Here is an 18,999-nt window from a genome sequence, read left to right on the forward strand (position 1 = left end):
GGCATCCTTGTTATCTCTGTTTTTCAGATGAGGAAACTGAGGCACAGAGATTAAGACCATATGTATAAAGTAAGCATGAAAGCCATCGGATTGAAGAGGCAGTGCAGCATAACAGGGAGCATGTGCTTCAAAGGTGTGCAGAAATGGGTTCAAATTGAAGCTCTGACCTTTATTTACAGAGTAAAGTAAGCACATTTCCTAGCCTCTACACCACCATTTGCTTATCAATAAAATAGGATTATTATACCTGCTCCAAAGAGTGGTTTCAAGGATCAAATAACATTAAATAACAATAGTACAGGACTTATATTACATGGTTTATGTATTAGACATTTTTTTTCTTTTTTTTAAATTTATTTTCCCCCCAAAGAAATTTTTTATTTAAGGAATACAGACCTCATGCATTTCATAAGTACGGCTTTAGGAATGTAGTGATTCTTCCCACCATACCCACCCTCCCACCTACTCTCCCAGCCCTCCACCTCCTCCCTATCCCATTCCCAGTCCTATTCTCCATTAAGATCCATTTTTGATTAACTTTTTATGTATAAGGCTTTTTCTAGGCACTTAATTTTTACAACAATGTTAATATGTTGGTATTTTTGTTATCTCCATTTTTACCAACAAGAAAACATTAGCATAAAGAAGCTAACTTGCTAGTTATGACTTAGCATAACACCTGACATATAATAATCATTTGATAACAGTACTATACTACTAGTATCGAGAGAGAAAAGGAAGTGCTTGCAATTTATTTGAAAAACAGTAATTTTTCATTTTACCATGATACCTTCACTAATAGATACTGGAGAAAGACAAAGGTATAAAAGAATTGTTATCAATTGAAACCGGAAAGGCATAAAGTAATTATTAGTAAATTTGATTTCAACTCTGTTGCAATGATATATTAAAACAAGTGCTGCTACTTTTTCATCTTTGGGTCCAGTCAAGTGGTCATACCTCAGTAAAGTATGATGAATAATAGACACACATGTCTAGATATGTATACACATGTTTTCATATGTATAATCAGGTTTTGTTTTTACCTGAATGAATTCAGTTAGTAAGAATCCTGAAATTTGATGTTTTGGGACTGTTTTTCTTTTTCATGTTTTACTATCTTTTTTTTTTAAAGTCGAGACAGTTATCTTTGGCGATAGGAGGGTAGGTTCTTTTTTTAAAGATTTACTTATTTATTTGAAAGTCAGAGTTACACAGAGAGAAGAGAGGCAGAGAGAGAAAGAGAGGTCTTCCATCTGATGGTTCACTTCCCAATTGGCTGCAACGGCTGGAGCTGTGCTGATCTGAAGCCAGGAGCCAGGAGCTTCTTTCAGGTTTTCCACACAGGTGCAGGGGCCCAAGGACTTGAGCCATCTTCTACTGCTTTCCCAGGCCATAGCAGAGAGCTGGATGGGAAGTTGAGCAGCCAGGTCTCAAACTGGCGCCCATATGGGATGCCGGCGCTTCAGGCCAGAGCGTTAACCCGCTGCGCCACAGCGCTGGCCCATTACTATCTCTCTGTTTTGACTGAATGTTTGCCAGGTGATTTTAGTTTTAAAATAGTCATCTAATCTCTATTTTCTCTTTTCCTCTCCTGTATCCCCTTACCCTATCTATAGCCGCAACACACACACACACACACACTCACACATACACACACATACATATAAACATACATACACACACTCCTGCACAAAAATAGACTTATAGACTTTTAAAAGTTCATCATTAAACACAGAAATGCCAAGGAATGTTTGGAACTGGTATGTTCAAGCCAAAGAGATTTATCACATTCTAAAAAGAATCTTTGGCATTAATGAAGAAACCAGAACCAGTTTGAAAAGCAATTACTGCACTAACACTCAATATATGTGAAGCTCTGATCATTCCTTTAATCTCTCATACCAAAGAAAATTAGACAGTGTGTTGGTTGTTTAAATTCCCACACACATTGCTCCCGTATCCTGCTCAAACATCACTTTGCTTATACATATAGTCATATAAAATGCAAGCATACATCCAAGCTTAACTTCTTGGAAATCTGGTTTGAGTTCTTGAAGTAAATTCATTTGGCTCCTCGTACAGGTGAAAAAGGAAGGTGGCATGGTTTTATCACCCCAGTTGCAACAACCACACAGTTCTGTGCAAAGAATATCTGCCTCTTAGGGAAACTGTGTGGTGAACTAATCTTTTAGGAAGAAAATCCCCTATTTTTCACATTTGTAAAACAAATTTCCTAGCAGAATCTTCAAGGTGTCTCAGGTTTAGCTCATATTCACTTACCACAGATCAGGGAAAACATGTTTATCTTTTTTAAAAAAGATTTTATTTATTTCTTTATTTGACAGGCAGAGTTACAGACATTGAGAGAGAGAGAGAGAGAGAGAGAGAGAGAGAAAGACAAAGAGAAAGGTCCTCCCTCCGCTGGCTCACTCCCCAAGTGGCCGTAACGGCCGGGGCTGCACCAATCCGAAGCCAGGGGCCAGGAGCCTCCTCCTGGTCTCCCACGTGGGTGCAGGGGCCCAAGCACTTGGGCCATCCTCCACTGCCCTCCCAGGCCACAGCAGAGAGTTGGACTAGAAGAGGAACAACCAGGACTAGAACCAGTGCCCATATGGGATGCCGGCGCTGCAGGTGGAGGATTAACCCAGTGCACCATGGAGCCGGCACCGATGTTTATCTTTTTAGGACTGGCTTATTTCACTAAACATAATGGTTTCCAGTTGCACCCATTTTGTTGCAAAAGACAGGATTTCATTCTATTTTATAGCTGAGTAATATTCCATATATATACATGCCACATTTTCTTTATCCAGTCATTAGTTGACGGACATCTGGGTTGATTCCATATTTTAGCTGTTGTGAATTGATCTTCAATAAACTTGGAGGTACAAATAGCTGTTTTGTATGCTGATTTCATTTTCTTTGGGGTAAATTCCCAGGAGTGGGGTGGCTGGGTCATATGGTAAGTCTATTTCCAACCTTCTGAGGAATCTCAATACTGTATTCCACAACGGCTACATTAGTTTGCATTTCCACTAACAGTGGATTAAGGAATCTTTTCCCCCACATCCTCACCAGCATTTATTGTTTTTTGATCTTTGGATGACAGCCATTCTAACTGGGGTGATGTGAGACCTCACTGTGATTTTGATTTGCATTTCCCTGATGGTTAGTATTCCTGAGCATTTTTTCATGGGTCTGTTGGACTTTGAATTTCATATTTTGAAAACTGCCTGTTCAAGTCTTTTGCCATTTCTTAACTGGATTGTGAGTTTTGTTGTTGAGTATCTTGAGCTCTTTGTTGATTCTGGATATTAATCCTTTATTAATTCCATTGTTTGCAGATATTTTCTCCCATTCTGCCAGTTGCCTCTTTACTTTGTTGTGTGTTTCCTTTGCACTGCAGAAGCATTTTAGCTTGATGTAATCCTATTTATCTATTTTGGCTTTGATTGCCTGTGTTTCTGGGGTCTTTTCAAGCAGTCTTTGACTATGCCAATGTCTTACAGAGTTTCCCCAATGTTCTCTAGTAATTTGATGGCACTGAATAATAAAGCTAGATCGTTGGTTCATTTTGAGTTGATTTTTGGTATAAGCTGTAAGGTGGATGTCTTGTTTCATAGCTCTGCATATAGAAATACAATTTTCCCAGAATCATTTGTTGAAGAGACTGTTCTTGCTCTAGGGATTGATTTTAGCTCCTTTGTCCAGCATTAGTTGGTTTTAGATGTGTGGGTTGATTTCTGGGACTTCTATTCTGTTCCATTGGTCTACGTGTCTATTTTTGTGCCAGTACCAGGCTGTTTTGATTACACTGCCCTGTAGTATGTCTTGAAATCTGGTGTGTTGTAATGCATCTGGCTTTGTTTTTGTTGTTTAAGATTGCTTTAGCTATTCCTAGTCTCTTGTATTTCCATATTAATTTTAGCATTATTTTTTCTAGATCTGAGAAGAATGTCATTGGTATTTTGATTGGGATTGTATTGAATTTGTAAATTGTTTGATAATATGGACATTTTGATGATATTACTTCTTCCAATCCATGAACACAGAAGCATTTTCCATTTTTAAAATTTCTTTAATGTTTTATAATTTTCATTGTAGATATCTTTCACTTCATTGGTTAAATTTATCTTAAGATATTTAATTTTTTGTAACGATTGTGATGGGACTGATCTTATAAGTTCTTTCTTAGCTATGGCATTGTCTGTTGTATACAAAGACTATTGATTTTTGTGTGTTGATTTTATATCCTGCATCGTTACATAACCATATGTAGAGTTTTAAAGAGACAAGACAGATTTATATTTACATTTTAGAAAACTCACTTCAGTGGCTACTGTGTAATTATAAGCAAACAATGTGAAGCCTCAAACTTAGACATGGGCAATATGGAACGAGGTATTTGGAAATGGAATATTTGAGAGATATTTAGGTATCAAAAGACCAGGATTTATTGATCTGGGTGGTGAGAACAAATGAAGAGAGAAGATCTAGATCTTGACTTATGTTTCAGAGTTGGGTGATAGAGGAGTAAGGGTAGACTTTCTACAGCTAAAACTCCCACTCTTTTGCAGAATTATAGGATCTTTTTAAATATTTATTTATTTATTTATTTATTAGAAAGACATATGCTTTTTTCCAGGCCATTAGCAGAGAGCTGGATCAGAAGTGGACCAGCTGAGACTCAAAATGGCACCTATATGCAATGCTGGCATTGTGGGCAGCATTTTTACTCACTATACCACAATGCCAGCCCCAGCATAACAGAATCTTAAACACAGGCATTTACTTCATTTTCATAAAAGCTGCCAAAAAGTTGATGGTTCAGGTTGATGTGGCTCCATGGGGGAATCTATGTTCCTGTCTTTATTACTTGTCATTCTGGTACACAGTTTCCAACCCCAAAGTCACCTATGATTCCAAGGTGGATACTGAAACTCTGGCCATCATTATATCCATGCTGGAAGACAAAAGATGGCAGGAAGACAGAAGCACAGAGAAGGGCTCCTCTCAGCTGAATCAGTTCCCTTTAAGTAGTCTTCCTGGAAATACCTTACAACAGTTTCATGAGAGAACTTAAAAAGTTTGTGGAAAAATGAAACTAAAAAGATGTAATTCTGGTGCAAAAATTTTAAACTATATTCATAGTTTTTCATAATATGCATTTTCTTTTTGAGCATCTTTCCTATATCATTAGCCACATCTTGCCTACATGGAATTTTTTGCCCCCATTTTATTTAAAAGGTGGAGAGACAGATCTTCCAGCTGCTGATTCACTCCCCAAATGCCTGCAACAGCCAGGAAAGGGCTAGGCTGCAGCCAGGAGTCAGGAACTCAGTTTGGGTCTCATACAGGGAGTGGCAGACGCCCAACTACCTGAACCATTATTTGCTTCTTCCAAAGGTGAGTATTAGCAGGAAAGTGAAATTGGAAGCAGAAATCATACTTAAACCAGGTACTTTGATATGAGGTAACTACTGCACCAGATAACCAGTCCTTCTCTAACAGCCTCATTTAAATGAAAGGCAGTCTCAGAAGTGAAGCATCCTGGGTGTCATTGTATCAAAAAGAAAACTGAGGAGTTTTCCCAAGGAGGGAGGAAAATGTGCTTGGCATTGGCAATTGCTAGTATATAGTTCATGAGTTGTGGTGCAGAATTATACTACAAAGAGAGAATCAGAGAAAACTTCTTCAGAGTATTGGAAGAAATGAACAGAGGAAGAAGATCCAAAAGAATGATTGATGAGGCAAATGTGGACTTAGAAATAATGATGTGAAAGCAACTGAAGAGAGAATTTCACAATGGATACAGTGACCCAAGTACCAGATATTGCTGATTAGTCAAGTCAGGCAAGAAGTAAGAAATGCCCACTGGATCTAGTAGGTGGAAGTCATAAATTTTGGTATTCCAAAGACCAATTTTACTGGAGATTCGGGGGCAGAGACAGACTAGAATTAGTTAAAGCACATATTAAAGATTAGAAAATAGAGACAAGGGTTGTAGGCAACTCTTTTGAAAACCTTGGCAGGGGCAATAGCATGAGAGAAGGGTATAACTAAAAGGGATGATGTGGGATTAAGCAAGTGTTTTTAAGGAGGATATATACTTGAATGTGTTACTGCTGATGAGAAGGAGCCTGTGGAAAGGAAGTCTGCAGAGACAAGTGAGACTCTTGATCCCTTCAGCATGACAGAATAGCCGTCTTGAAATTAAAATTGCTGAAATTCAGAGGTGAAAATTTCAAAGGAAATTGCTGAATACCTACCATGAAATTAAGGAATCTACAGATACTTTGTAGTGAAAGAGAGAACCTTGGGCCACAAGCCAGCACCAAGGTCTCTGTGTGCTGGAAATGCTGAGCGGCTTTTCTGGTGGCTGCATGCAGTGTGGGAGACAAGATGTAACACTTGGACACAATCTACATAGCCTTCTCAATAAGAGAAATGTGTGCCAAGCTGGGATCCCGAAGGCTAAAGACTCAGTGCAAAGGTGAACCAGAAATAAACCTTGTGCAAGAAGGCCCAAAAATAAAGCCTTCCTCCCTCAACAGAGGTGCTGAATGTGGGTGGTTAGCAGGAAAATCCTTCCTGAGAATTTGTAACAACCAACTTGTTTGCACAACTCAAGTGAATAATTTAATTTTAAAGCAATCCTTCAGTAATTAGTGTTTCTGAAAGTGACAGAAATCGGGCAAGATGGCGGAATAGGCAGGAAGCACACTTAGTCCGGGGGGAGAGAAAGTTTAATATAAGTGGAGATACTGCAGTGTCAAGGAAGAGTAGGGGATGAAACAGCAGAGGAAACTCTTCCGGAACTAGTGATTCACAGTGGACCTGCGTGGAGAGCGTGGGAGCCCAAGTTCGGGACACCAGCGGCAGACTCAACGCACCAGCGCTGGAACGCGAGGTGAGCCGAACCTCCATAGCCCGAGATACCAGCAGGCAAGCGGAAAGAGGAGGCTAGAGGGAACGAGGCTTGAAACTCCGTGGGGAAAAGTTCACCAGGCTAACTAGAAGAGAGAGAAAAAAAAAATAAAAAAAGTGACTGATACGGACACAAGTTTCTCTCTCTCCGCTCACCTCTCACAGGCGAGCAAGACAGAGCAGGCGCCATTTTGGACATACGTCATAAGCAGGGCGACCTCAGGTCTGCACCAGCCCTGAGCCTAGCAGAAAAACCTGACTCTGTGGGGAGGGGTGAAATAACAGGAGATTAGCATCTAACTTGGCAACCCAGTGGGAGACTGCAGGAGAATTGGAGCCCACACTGAGGGCAGCAGAGATTCCCTGTGTGGTCCTTGGGAAAGAGCTTCCGATCTCTGGCTCCTGTAGGTATATCATTTGCCTGCTAACTACCTCCAATTACGTTCAGCTGTGCGGAATTACTTCCCTTTTAAATCAAAAAAAGAAAGAGAGATTTACCACACCTAACCTGGGAGTGTCATCCTTGACACACCCTCAACCCTGAGGAACCAAACACAGCTCTCAGGCCACACTCATCTCAAGCCTCTAAGGCTCCACTGAAAGCAGACAGTCCACTTAATATAGAGCCATAGTGTAACAAGAAAAAACACCACAGTGAAGAAACCAGATATCTCCAACATGCCAAACAACAAACGCAAAAACCAAGCTAACAAGAACAAGGAAGAAACTATGACGCCCCCAAATGAAAAAGACACCCCAATTCAAGATTATGAAGATGATGAGATCGAAGAAATGCAAGAAGCGGATCTCAAAAAATTGATAAGAACATTAAGAAGTTCTCAAAAACAAATTCTTGAACTACAGAAATCCTTCATGGACAAGATAGAAAATCTCTCTCGTGAAAGTGAAATATTAAGGAGGAATCAAAATGAAATGAAACAACTAGTGGAACAAGGAACTCTGATAGTGACTAGAAATCATAATGAAATGAAGAGTTCAATAGATCAAATGACAAACACATTAGAGAGCCTTAAAAACAGAATGGGCGAAGCAGAAGAGAGAATATCAGACTTAGAAGACAGAGAACAGGAAAGGAAACAGGCAAACCAAAGAAAAGAAGAAGAAATTAGAAATCTAAAAAATATTGTCAGGAATTTACAGGATACTATTAAAAAACCCAACATTCGGGTTCTAGGAGTTCCTGAAGGCATGGAGAGGGAGAAAGGATTAGAAGGCATTTTCAGTGAGATACTAGCAGAAAATTTCCCAGGTTTGGAGAAGGACAGAGGCATCTTAGTACAGGAAGCTTATAGAACCCCTAATAAACATGACCAAAAGAGATCCTCACCACGACATGTTGTAATCAAACTCACCACAGTGAAACATAAAGAAAAGATCCTAAAAGGTGCAAGAGAGAAACGTCGGATCACTCTTAGAGGATCTCCAATTAGACTCACAGCAGACTTCTCATCAGAAACCCTACAAGCTAGAAGGGAATGGCGAGACATAGCCCAGGTACTAAGAGAGAAAAACTGCCAGCCCAGAATACTATATCCTGCAAAGCTCTCATTTGTGAATGAAGGTGAAATTAAGACTTTTCATAGCAAACAGAAACTGAAAGAATTTGTTGCCACTCATCCTGCCCTGCAAAAGATGCTTAAAGATGTCTTACACACAGAAACACAGAAACATGGTCACCAATATGAAAGAAGGTAAAGGAAGGAAACCTCACAGCAAAAGATCACAGGAAGCTCAATTTCTCTTTGACATAGAATTAAACTCTGATGCTCTGTTAAAGCAATGTGTTAAAGTAATCTATTATGTTCTCTCGATGTCTGTTAAATTCTAATTGTTCAAAAACAGCTGAATTTTTATTAAGAGCTATGGGTTATTTAAATATGTGCTTTTTTCAAAAATTTGAATATCTGCTGCTCATAAAACTAAAGCGTTGTTGGTTCTGTGTTTAGCTGTCCTCCTATAGGTTCCTATGGACTTTTTCCAGCCACTTTTATTGTATTCAGTACTTTGGGATGGCTCTGTAAACAGATGAAGCCAATAATGTATTAACAGTACCAACTGAGAGAAAGTATGGTTAACTGAGGTTACTAAAAAGAAAAAGCAATTCAAATCAATTGGCAATCTACAAAAAGAGTTAAAGATTTTAAAAGCTATTATTAAAATTGATGTATTGGTCTATTATGCTATATTATATGTGTGTACATATTGTATGTCCACATGGGGAAATTTTATTAAGAGTTTTATTTTAAATGGCTTATATATAAGATTGTCCATAAATTTAAGCTGCTAAAATCAATCAAAGATACATTTTAATTTGTGTGACCTGAATCTGTGTATCATATGTTTTAGACTTGTTGGTAGAAAGAAACTAAAAACATTTTAGATGGTTGTGCTTAAGTTTACTGGCTAAACAAACTACACCATGTTAGATATTTAAGAGGTGTTTTCAAATACATGATTCTTAAAATTTATAGAAGGCATTGGACCTTCTGGTAAATGTTTTCTTAAGTTGTTATCTAATGGTTGAAACGGTTTGCTAAGTATTCATGTGATATTGCTATTGTCAGCAAGCGATCTAGGACTTGCTCCCTCATTTCTCTATTCTAAGCCCAATTTGTTCTTTCATTTCTCTATTCTCTTCAAGGTAGGAAACTAATTCTATTATGAAGGAATCTGTAGGATGCACAATTTAATCTCTAGACCTTATAAAAGAGATGGCTAACATTTTTCTGCAATAGCATAGCCAAAATAAGAACTCAAATAATAATCTCATAGCTTGATTCACTTCACCATCAGCAAAGTATACAGTAAGTAGAAAAAACCTCCCTTTCAGACCAAAGGGAAAGAAAGTTTTAAAGTGAGAATATAATTTTCCTCATGGGCATTGTCTACCTTAGAAAAACTACTACAGAACATGCCTGTGACTATAGACTTGTAGTTCAGGCCACCGAAGATTAGAGCTGGGAAACGGGCACTCCCTTGACTTGCATCCTCTGGTCTGCTTTAACACAAACCAGGAGGAAAAGAAAGCTCGGCATCAGAAGCAATGGGTGGCAGGCCTATTACTGGCTGATCTGTACAGTGATCTGCCCTCAAGGAGACCCAACAGGCCAGTCCACTGCAGTGGCTTTCAATGTGGTAACCCTGGGCTTCAGCAGAAGTCAGCTTGTGAAGAGCCCTGGCAGCTCTGCCAAGAGTTGGATCACTGGAAATGGACCTGCCCTGGAGTCGAAGGATGCCCAGGTCAGAGCCACAGATCTTATTGGCTCCAAGCTGAAAAGCCCTTCACTCAGCCCAACTTCCAAAGTGACCACTGCAGCTGAGGGTATGGCCAAGTAGGGTCAGCAACATTGCAGGCAGAACTGTCAATTTCTTGTTAGAGATGCCACCTGCCTTTACCTGGCCAGCTCTCCTCCCAGGCCAGCCAAGTAATGAAAGTCAACAGAGTGCCTTCCCCTAGGAGGTTCACACCTCCCTTAGGATATACCCCATGTGAAGAGATAGATAGGTCTGGGCCTCTGAATTTACAAGGCCTAAAGCCCACCAGATTATTATCAAGCCCCTTCTATCAGGTTCTATTTGCCTCTCAATCAGAAAACTTAATTGTAGCTTAGACAGCACCTTTCTTAGCTCCTCTAATAATGACTCTGTCCTTTGTTCTAGACCCTGTCTAGCGCATTTGGGCCTCATTCCTTTGTAATCATAACCTCTACTCTACCACCAATGGCTCTACTCCCAACCTGTGTGTACTGATGGTCCTCTTCCCCACTTAATGCTGTATAATTGTTCAAACCTGGTAAATGCCACTCTTAGGATCATTGGTTACTATCCTCACTCTGTCTTTTATGACCTTGTCTAAATATGATCAGAGTCGGTGAACTTGGAAGGCTTCCATAGCCTTGGCAACTCATGACGACAGCCTAGGATGGTTACTGGCGCCATAAACTAGAGTGTCAATTTGTTGGGTCAACAACAGGAGCCACTGTGCAGTTGCTCCTCATGTGGGATCTCTGTCCTTAATGTGCTGTACATTGTGATTTAATGCTATAACTAGTACTCAAACAGTATGTTTCACTTTGTGTTTCTATGTGGGTGCAAACTGTTGAAATCTTTATACTAAATTGATCTTCTGTATATAAAGAGAATTGAAAATGAATCTTGATGCAAATGGAAGGGGAGAGGGAGCGGGAGGGGGGAGGGTTGCGGGTGGGAGGGAAGTTATTGGGGGGGGGGAAGCCATTGTAATCCATAAGCTGTACACTGGAAATTTATATTCATTAAATAAAAGTTAAAAAATAAATAAATAAATAAATAAGTAATTAAAAAAAAAAAAAAAAAAGAAAGTGACAGAAATCATTTCTGATTATTCAGCAAATTAGTTCCAAGGGAAAATTGCAGCTCATAGTTAAAAATCACAAAATACATGGACACTCTCAGAAGTTTTACTTTCAGCCACGAGGGAGAAGAAACAGGGACCAGGTATATCCTCCTGCCTGAAACAACTTCAAGAAACAGAAAATAAAAATACATGAGAGAGAAGGTCTTCAGATTCTGGGCATCAGGCAATATCAGATCGTGATCACTGAATGATAGGAAACAGGCCAGTGAGCCCTAACATGGCTCCAGTTTACTGCCCAGAGAGAATTTCTAGCCTGCAAGCAGGGAGGAGGAACCTAAGCTGAGAGCCCGGGTAGGCTCTAGTTGAAGAGATGGAGCTAGAAGTCTGAGCAGACCAAGGAGAATAGATGTCTCAGGGCAGAGCACTGGCGAGGGGAAGGCTGAACAAAAAGAGGACTCTTTGCATTTTTTAAAAGGTAATGATTAGTGGCAAATTAAGCCTGTGATTATAGAGTAGATTAAAATTATGTCTTTGCAAAAATTAAAGAAAAATAAAAGGAAGGAAGGTGGGGGTGTTGAAGGAGGAGGGGAAGAGTGAGAAAAGTATGGTTATCTTCTTAGAACTGTACCTATGAAATACATGAAATCTGTTCTCTTTCTATTAATAAAAATTTAAAATTAAAGAAATATAATTTTATTCTTTCAAGTATAAATAAACTCAGACTTATTAAACAAAAAAAGATTTATTTATTTATTTATTTATTTATTTGGAAGGCAGAGTTACAGAGAGAGGGAGAGAGACACAGAGAGAGAGAGAGAGATTTTTCATCCACTGTTTCACCCCCAGATGGCTACAACAGCCAGGGCTGGGCCAGGCTGAAGATAGGAGCCAAGAGCTCCATCCAGGTCTCCCATGTGAGTGGAGGGGCCCATATACTTGGGCCATTCTCTGCTGCTTTCTCCAGGCCATTAGCAAGGAGCTGGATTGAGGTAGAGCACCCAGGACTCCAACTGGTACCCATATGGGATGCTAGCATCGCAGGCTGAGGCTTTACCCGTTAAGTCACAATGTCAGCCCCAGAAAGGGGACTCTTAAGATCTGCAAAGAGTACCCCACATGTTTTTAGCTAAGTCTGCTCAGTGCATGCATGTGAGACAACTACCAGAGGCTAAGGAAAGAATCACTTAAAGTAATGACAGGATCCAATCTTCAAGGCTCACTTGGTGCTAGTAATTTTTCTTGCTTCCACCACTTAGAGTAAAAAAAATATCTCATAGTCATAGGTATCAGGTAGAGTATGCAGACGAGTTTTGCTTCACTAATGAGGCAAATTTACTCTGAGAATAAATGCTTCTCTGGTCCCACAGAGCAAAGCTTAAAATCAAGACAGATCAAACTGGTTCCAAGTGATGTAACTGCACTCCAGAAGAAGAGTCAAGGATCTTTATGTAACAGCCAATACCTGGAAACAATCCAAACGTCCATCAACAGGTGACTGGGTAAACAAATTGTTTTATATCACTCAATGGAACGTTATCCAGCAGTAAAAACAAGTGTATTATAGACACACAATGTGAAGAAACCTGAAAATATTTATCTTGAGTTAAAGGAGGCAGACTACAGGGAATATATACTGTATGATTGCATTTATGTAAATTTCTAGAAGATGCAAGCTAATCTGTTCTGACAAGTAGATGCTTGGGCACAGGGATATGGGAATGAGCAGAGTGGTTATTAAGGGAGGATTCACAGGGGCCAGGAGATATTTTGAGGAGGTCGATGGTAAATAGGCTGATTGTGGTGAAGATTCAAAGGTATATACACTTGTCAGAATCTACCCAATTGTACATCTTAAACATGTAACTTATTGTATATTGATTGTGTCTTAAAAGTTCTGTTAATTCAGCCGGCGCCATGGCTCAACAGGCTAATTCTCCATCTTGCGGCGCCGGCACACAGGGTTCTAGTCCTGGTCGGGGCGCCGGATTTTGTCCCGGTTGCCCCTCTTCCAGGCCAGCTCTCTGCTGTGGCCAGGGAGTACAGTGGAGGATGGCCCAAGTGCTTGGGCCCTGCACCCCATGGGAGACCAGGAGAAGCACCTGGCTCCTGCCTTCAGATCAGCGCGGTGCGCCAGCCGCAGTGCGCTGGCCGCGGCGGCCATTGGAGGGTGAACCAACGGCAAAGGAAAACCTTTTTCTCTCTCTCTCTCTCTCTGTCCACTCTGCCTGTCAAAAAAAAAAAAAAAAAAAAGTTCTGTTAATTAAAAAGAAAAGATCGACAAATAAGAATCATTAAAATAATAGCTAACATAATAAAATCTCCTACTTTAGGAAGGAACTTCATTAATTTTTAAGGGACAACTATAAAAACCTACAACAAATATATGTTATGATGAAATGTTGAAAGTATTCCATCAAGAAAAGAGAGAGGTCAGTTAACACTAGAAAGCACTGGAATATTCAAGCAATATAGTAATGTAAGGAAAAGAAATGTAATGATAAAGACTAGAAAATAAAAACAGAAGATCAGTATTGATGCTAAATCATTCTAAAGAGTCTACAGATAAATCATTTCACCTAAAGAGAAAGTTAGGACAAGTGGCTGGATAAAGTATCAATATAGAAATTGCAGGTGATTTCTATTCATTAGCATCAGTAAGTTCCTTTCTATGGTGGCATACAATGTATAGTTTTAAGGAGTATGAACACTTTTATGGAAAAATGATTTAACACTATTGAACATCATTAGACAACCTACATGAGGGGGCAGTTATAATCTTGAATAGAAAAACAGTATTGTAGGATTCTCACTATCTCTAGATGTATTCAATGTTATTGAAACCAAAATCCAAGTGGGTTTCGTTTGAAAATTGGAAAAATTGCCGGCGCTGTGGCTCAACAGGCTAATCCTCCGCCTTGCGGCGCCGGCACACCGGGTTCTAGTCCCGGTCGGGGCACCGATCCTGTCCCGGTTGCCCCTCTTCCAGGCCAGCTCTCTGCTGTGGCCCGGGAGTGCAGTGGAGGATGGCCCAAGTGTTTGGGCTCTGCACCCCATGGGAGACCAGGAGAAGCACCTGGCTCCTGCCATCGGAACAGCGTGGTGTGCCGGCCGCAGCGCGCTACCGCGGCGGCCATTGGAGGGTGAACCAACGGCAAAAGGGAGACCTTTCTCTCTGTCTCTCTCTCACTGTCCACTCTGCCTGTCAAAAAATAAATAAATAAATAAATAATTAAAAAAAATAAAATTGGAAAAATTATTCTAAAATTTATATGAAAGAGAAAAAAGTAAAAAAAAAATTTTTTTAAAAAATGAACAGACCAGAAACTTGTGAGGAAGAACAAATGGAGGAGAGGCTTGCTTGACCAAGACTTAAGGCTTATTATAAAGCTATAATGATTAAGGCACTGCATTGACCCCAGAGATAGACACATCCATGGATCAGAAGAAAGAGTAGAGTGAAAACCATTCATGCATGCAAGCCTGATTCATGATGAAGTCATTGCAGTTCACTGAAGAAAAGATCAACTGTTCAACAAATGGTGCTGGGATGATCCATCTATATTAGCAAAATTGGATCCCAACCTTGCACTATACATAAAAATCCTTTTTTGATGGATTAAAGATTTAAATATGAAAGCATAAGCACAGAAATTTAGGAGGCAATGTACTGGAATATAGCCTTTAAAAAAATTCACTTTATTTATTTGAAAGGGTTACAGAGAGAGAAGGAGACTGAGAGACAGGGAGAGAAAGAGAGAGAGACAGAGAGAGATCTTCCATCTGCTAGTTCACTCCCTGAATGGCACAATGCCTGGGGCTGGATCATGCAAAAGCAAGGAGCCAGGAGCTTCATCCAGGTCTCCCATGTGGGTAATAGGGGTTCAAGGACTTCAGACACCTTCCACTGCTTTCCCAGGCACATTAGCAGGGAGCTGGATTGGAAGTGGAGCAGCCAGAACTCGAACTGGCACCTTTATGGGATGCCAGACTTGCAACAGCTTAACCCACTGCACTACAAAGCTACCCCATAGAATATAGCCTTTTGATACAGGAGGAATTCTTATGAAATTAAATGAACAAAATGCAAATTACAGAGGAAAGCATTGATAAATTCGTATTATATAACTGCAGTTCATCAAGAAGCACAATAAAGTAAAAACTCAAGTTGTGAATTAGAAAATCATATTCTCAAATAATTTCTTATAGAGGATTAGTCCACTATATGCCTCATATATATATATATATATATATATATATATATATTTTGACAGGCAGAGTTAGACAGTGAGAGAGAGAAAGGTCTTCCGTCCACTGGTTCACCCCCCAAAAGGCCACTATGGCCGGCGCTGCCAATCCAAAGCCAGGAGCCAGGTGCTTCCTCCTGGTCTCCCATGCAGGTGCAGGGCCCAAGCACTTGGACCATCCTCCACTGCCTTCCTGGGCCACACAGAGAGCTGGACTGGAAGAGGAGCAACCGGGACAGAATCTGGCACCCCAACCGGGACTAGAACCCAGGGTGCCGGTGCCTCAGGCAGAGGATTAGCCTAGTGAGCCGCGGTGCCGGCCGCCTCTTATATATATTTAAGATATAGCTATTCTAGGAGAAAAAATGGCCAAAATATAAAAATAGATATTTCATGGTAAAGGAAACACAAATGGTCCATAACATAAGAAGATATACCCCATCTCATTATTAACCATGGAAATGCAAACATCATGTCATACCAACAGATTTGGAAAAAAGTGAAAAATTCACATTACTAAGTTAGTAAGGCTATGGAATAATGTAAGTTGTGTTTGCTGTTGCTGGGAGTATTAATTGAGAGTATATTACTGGAGCACAGTTTATTATCTTTTTTTTTTTTTTTTTTGACAGGCAGGGTTAGACAGTGAGAGAGAGAGAGGCAGAGAGAAAGGTCTTTCTTCCATTGGTTCACCCCCCAAATGGCCAGTGCATTGTGCCGATCCAAAGCCAGGAGCCAAGTGCTTCCTCCTGGTCTCCCATACGGGTGCAGGGCCCAAGCACTTGGACCATCCTCCACTGCCTTCCCGGGCCACAGCAGAGAGCTGGATTGGAAGAGGAGCAACCGGGACAGAATCCGGCACCCCAACCGGGACTAGAACCCAGTGTGCCAGCACCTCAGGCGGAGGATTAGCCAAGTGAGCTGCAGCACTGGGCAGTTTATTATTATCTAAGCAAGTTCAAACATGCACGTGCTTTGCAATCCAGAAATGTTACACCTAGGTTTTTAATTGTTTTCATTGGGATCAGGTGATAGTGGTGGGTGAAGCACATTTTTGAAAAGATGAATTAGAACAGGACATAATAGAACTAAACAGAAGAGAAAAGAAATGGCATATGTTAGAAGGTATTGCTAATAGTAAGCTTATGCTTTGTTTTGTTAATGTTTGTGGTTGCTAATAGTAAGGTTTTGCCCTTGCCAGCATGCATCCTCGTGAGAATGACATCATCTTTAAACCCTGCTTGGGAACCTGCATGGCAATCTCTGACATACTGCCATGATGCCCACAGAAGAAGGGTGACCTGGAAGTCCAACTATTTCCTTAAGATCATCCAACTTTCAGATGGTTATACACAGTGCTTCACTGTGGGCTCCAGGCAGATTCAGCAGACCTCATGTCCTTCCAAAGGAAGGCTGTGGTGCTGATGGGCAAGAACACCATGATGCATAAGGTCATACAAGGGCATCAGGAAAGCAACCCGCTCCTATATCCCAGGCTTCATATCCGGGGGATTGCCGGCTTTGTGTCCACCAAGGAGGGCCTCACTGAGATCAGAAACATGATGCTGGCTAATAACACCATCTTCCACTCAAGCTGGTATTATTATGCCCTGTGAAGTCACTGTGCTGATCCAGGATACTAGTTTGAGATTCCAGAAGATCTCCTTCTTCCAGGTTTTAGGCATCATCACTAGCATTTTCAGGGGCACCATTGAAATCCCAAGGAAAAACAGAGACAAAATGGGAGCCAGCAAAGCCGTACTGCTGAATGTGTAGCAGCAACTCCTCTTTTGGGCTACACATCCAGCAGGTGTTAGCAGCAGTATCCAGAACCCCAGAGTGCTTGGCATTGCAGAGGATACTGCATTCTCAACTACAGGAAGGTGTCTGCAACACTGCCAGTGTTTTTCTGCAGACTGGTCACCTGACTGTTGCACCAGTGTTCCATTCAATCAGCAATGGGTACAAGTGAGTCCTGGCTTTGTCTATGGAGATGAGTACACCTTTCTATTTGTTGTAAAGGTTGAGGCCTTCTTGGTTGGTCCATGTGCACTTGTGGATCCTGTCCCTTGGCTGCTTCCACCACTACTGCTCCAAGGTTGAGGTGGAGGAAGAGTTGGAGCAGTCGGAGAGGATACGAGATTTGGTCTCTTTGACTAACCACCAAAAATAAATGAACTCAATCAGCTTTATTTGTGAAACAAGGAAATGAAGCCCTACTTTTTTCAAAATCAATCAATAAATAAATGAATAAAGATTTTTCATTGTCCTGCTAATTTTTGGGGTTGTATTGTAAAATGCTGTTTTCATCATGAGTTGTATTCAAAAACTTTTGGAAGTCACCTTCATAGAAAAATTCTTATGTGCACAGGTACACAATTATAGGAATGTCGACAATAGTGTTAGTTTTAATAACGAAAAAGCAAAAACAGCTCCAATATCCAGCAACAGTAACATGATAAATAAATGGTAGATTAGTCATGAAATGGAAGTTATACAAGCATTAGATCTAAAAAGAGGTGGGTGTTTGGCACAGTGGCTAAGATGCCACTTGGGATGACTGCATCCCTTGGGATAGTGCGTAGTTGAGCCCTAACTACTCCACTTCTGATCCTAGAACCCTGGGAGGCAGTGGTGATGGCTCAAATATCTGCGTCCCTGCCAACCATGTGGAGATCTGAACTGGGCTCCTAGCTCCAGGATTTAGCTTGGTCCAGCCCTAGCTGTTGCAGGCATTTGGGGTGTGAATGAATCGATAGAAGATCCCTCTGTGTTTCTTTCTGCCTCTGTGACTGTCAAATAAAAACAACAATAAGTAAATAGAAATGTTTAAAAGTATCAGATAGGATATATTAGAAATAAACAGCAGTATTCAGAAAAAAAAATCTAAAGCATTGTCAACGTTTAACCCTTGAGTGAGAGACACAATGCAGAGGAATGCAAAGCTTGATTAAAGGTCTTAGTAGTGCTCTATAAGCTTGAGTGATGGGCATACATGTGCTAATGTTTTTATTATTTAATTTCAACAGATATTTTATATATTTTACAAGTGAGAGAGAAGTTAGCTAATGGAATAAGAATTTTTTTAAAGCTGTGGATTTTCTTTTCCTTTGTAAAAAATTTATTTGAGGGGCCATTCTCATGACTTAGCATGTAAAGCCACTGCCTGCAGTGCTGGTCTACCATATGGATGCTAGTTCCAGTCCCAGCTGCTCCACTTTTGATCCAGGTCCCTGCTAATGCACCTGGAAAAGCAGTTAGAAGATGGCCCAGGTGCTTGGGCCCCTACACCCATGTAGGAGACCCAGAAAAATCTCCTGGCTTCTGGCTTGGATCAGCCCAGCTCCAGCTGTTGCAGCCATCTGGGGAGTGAACCAACGGATGGAAGACCTCTCTCTCTGCCTCTGTAATGCTACCTTTCAAAGAAATAAGTAAAATCTTTTAAAAAAAATTATTTGTAAGGCAATG

The 18,999-nt window shown here is 40.6% G+C and overlaps 1 protein-coding gene and 1 pseudogene across 1 annotated transcript in view; both read left to right on the forward strand.

Annotated features, from left to right (window-relative positions):
* The window catches only part of CCDC34 (coiled-coil domain containing 34), a 102,315-nt gene that overhangs the window by 65,895 nt on the left and 17,421 nt on the right, over nt 1–18,999 (forward strand). The window lies entirely within an intron of this gene.
* LOC133764844 (large ribosomal subunit protein uL10-like) lies at nt 10,184–17,687 on the forward strand (annotated as a pseudogene).

This window comes from Lepus europaeus, chromosome 7, assembly GCF_033115175.1.
Source record: "Lepus europaeus isolate LE1 chromosome 7, mLepTim1.pri, whole genome shotgun sequence".
NCBI classification, from domain to species: Eukaryota; Metazoa; Chordata; class Mammalia; order Lagomorpha; family Leporidae; genus Lepus; species Lepus europaeus.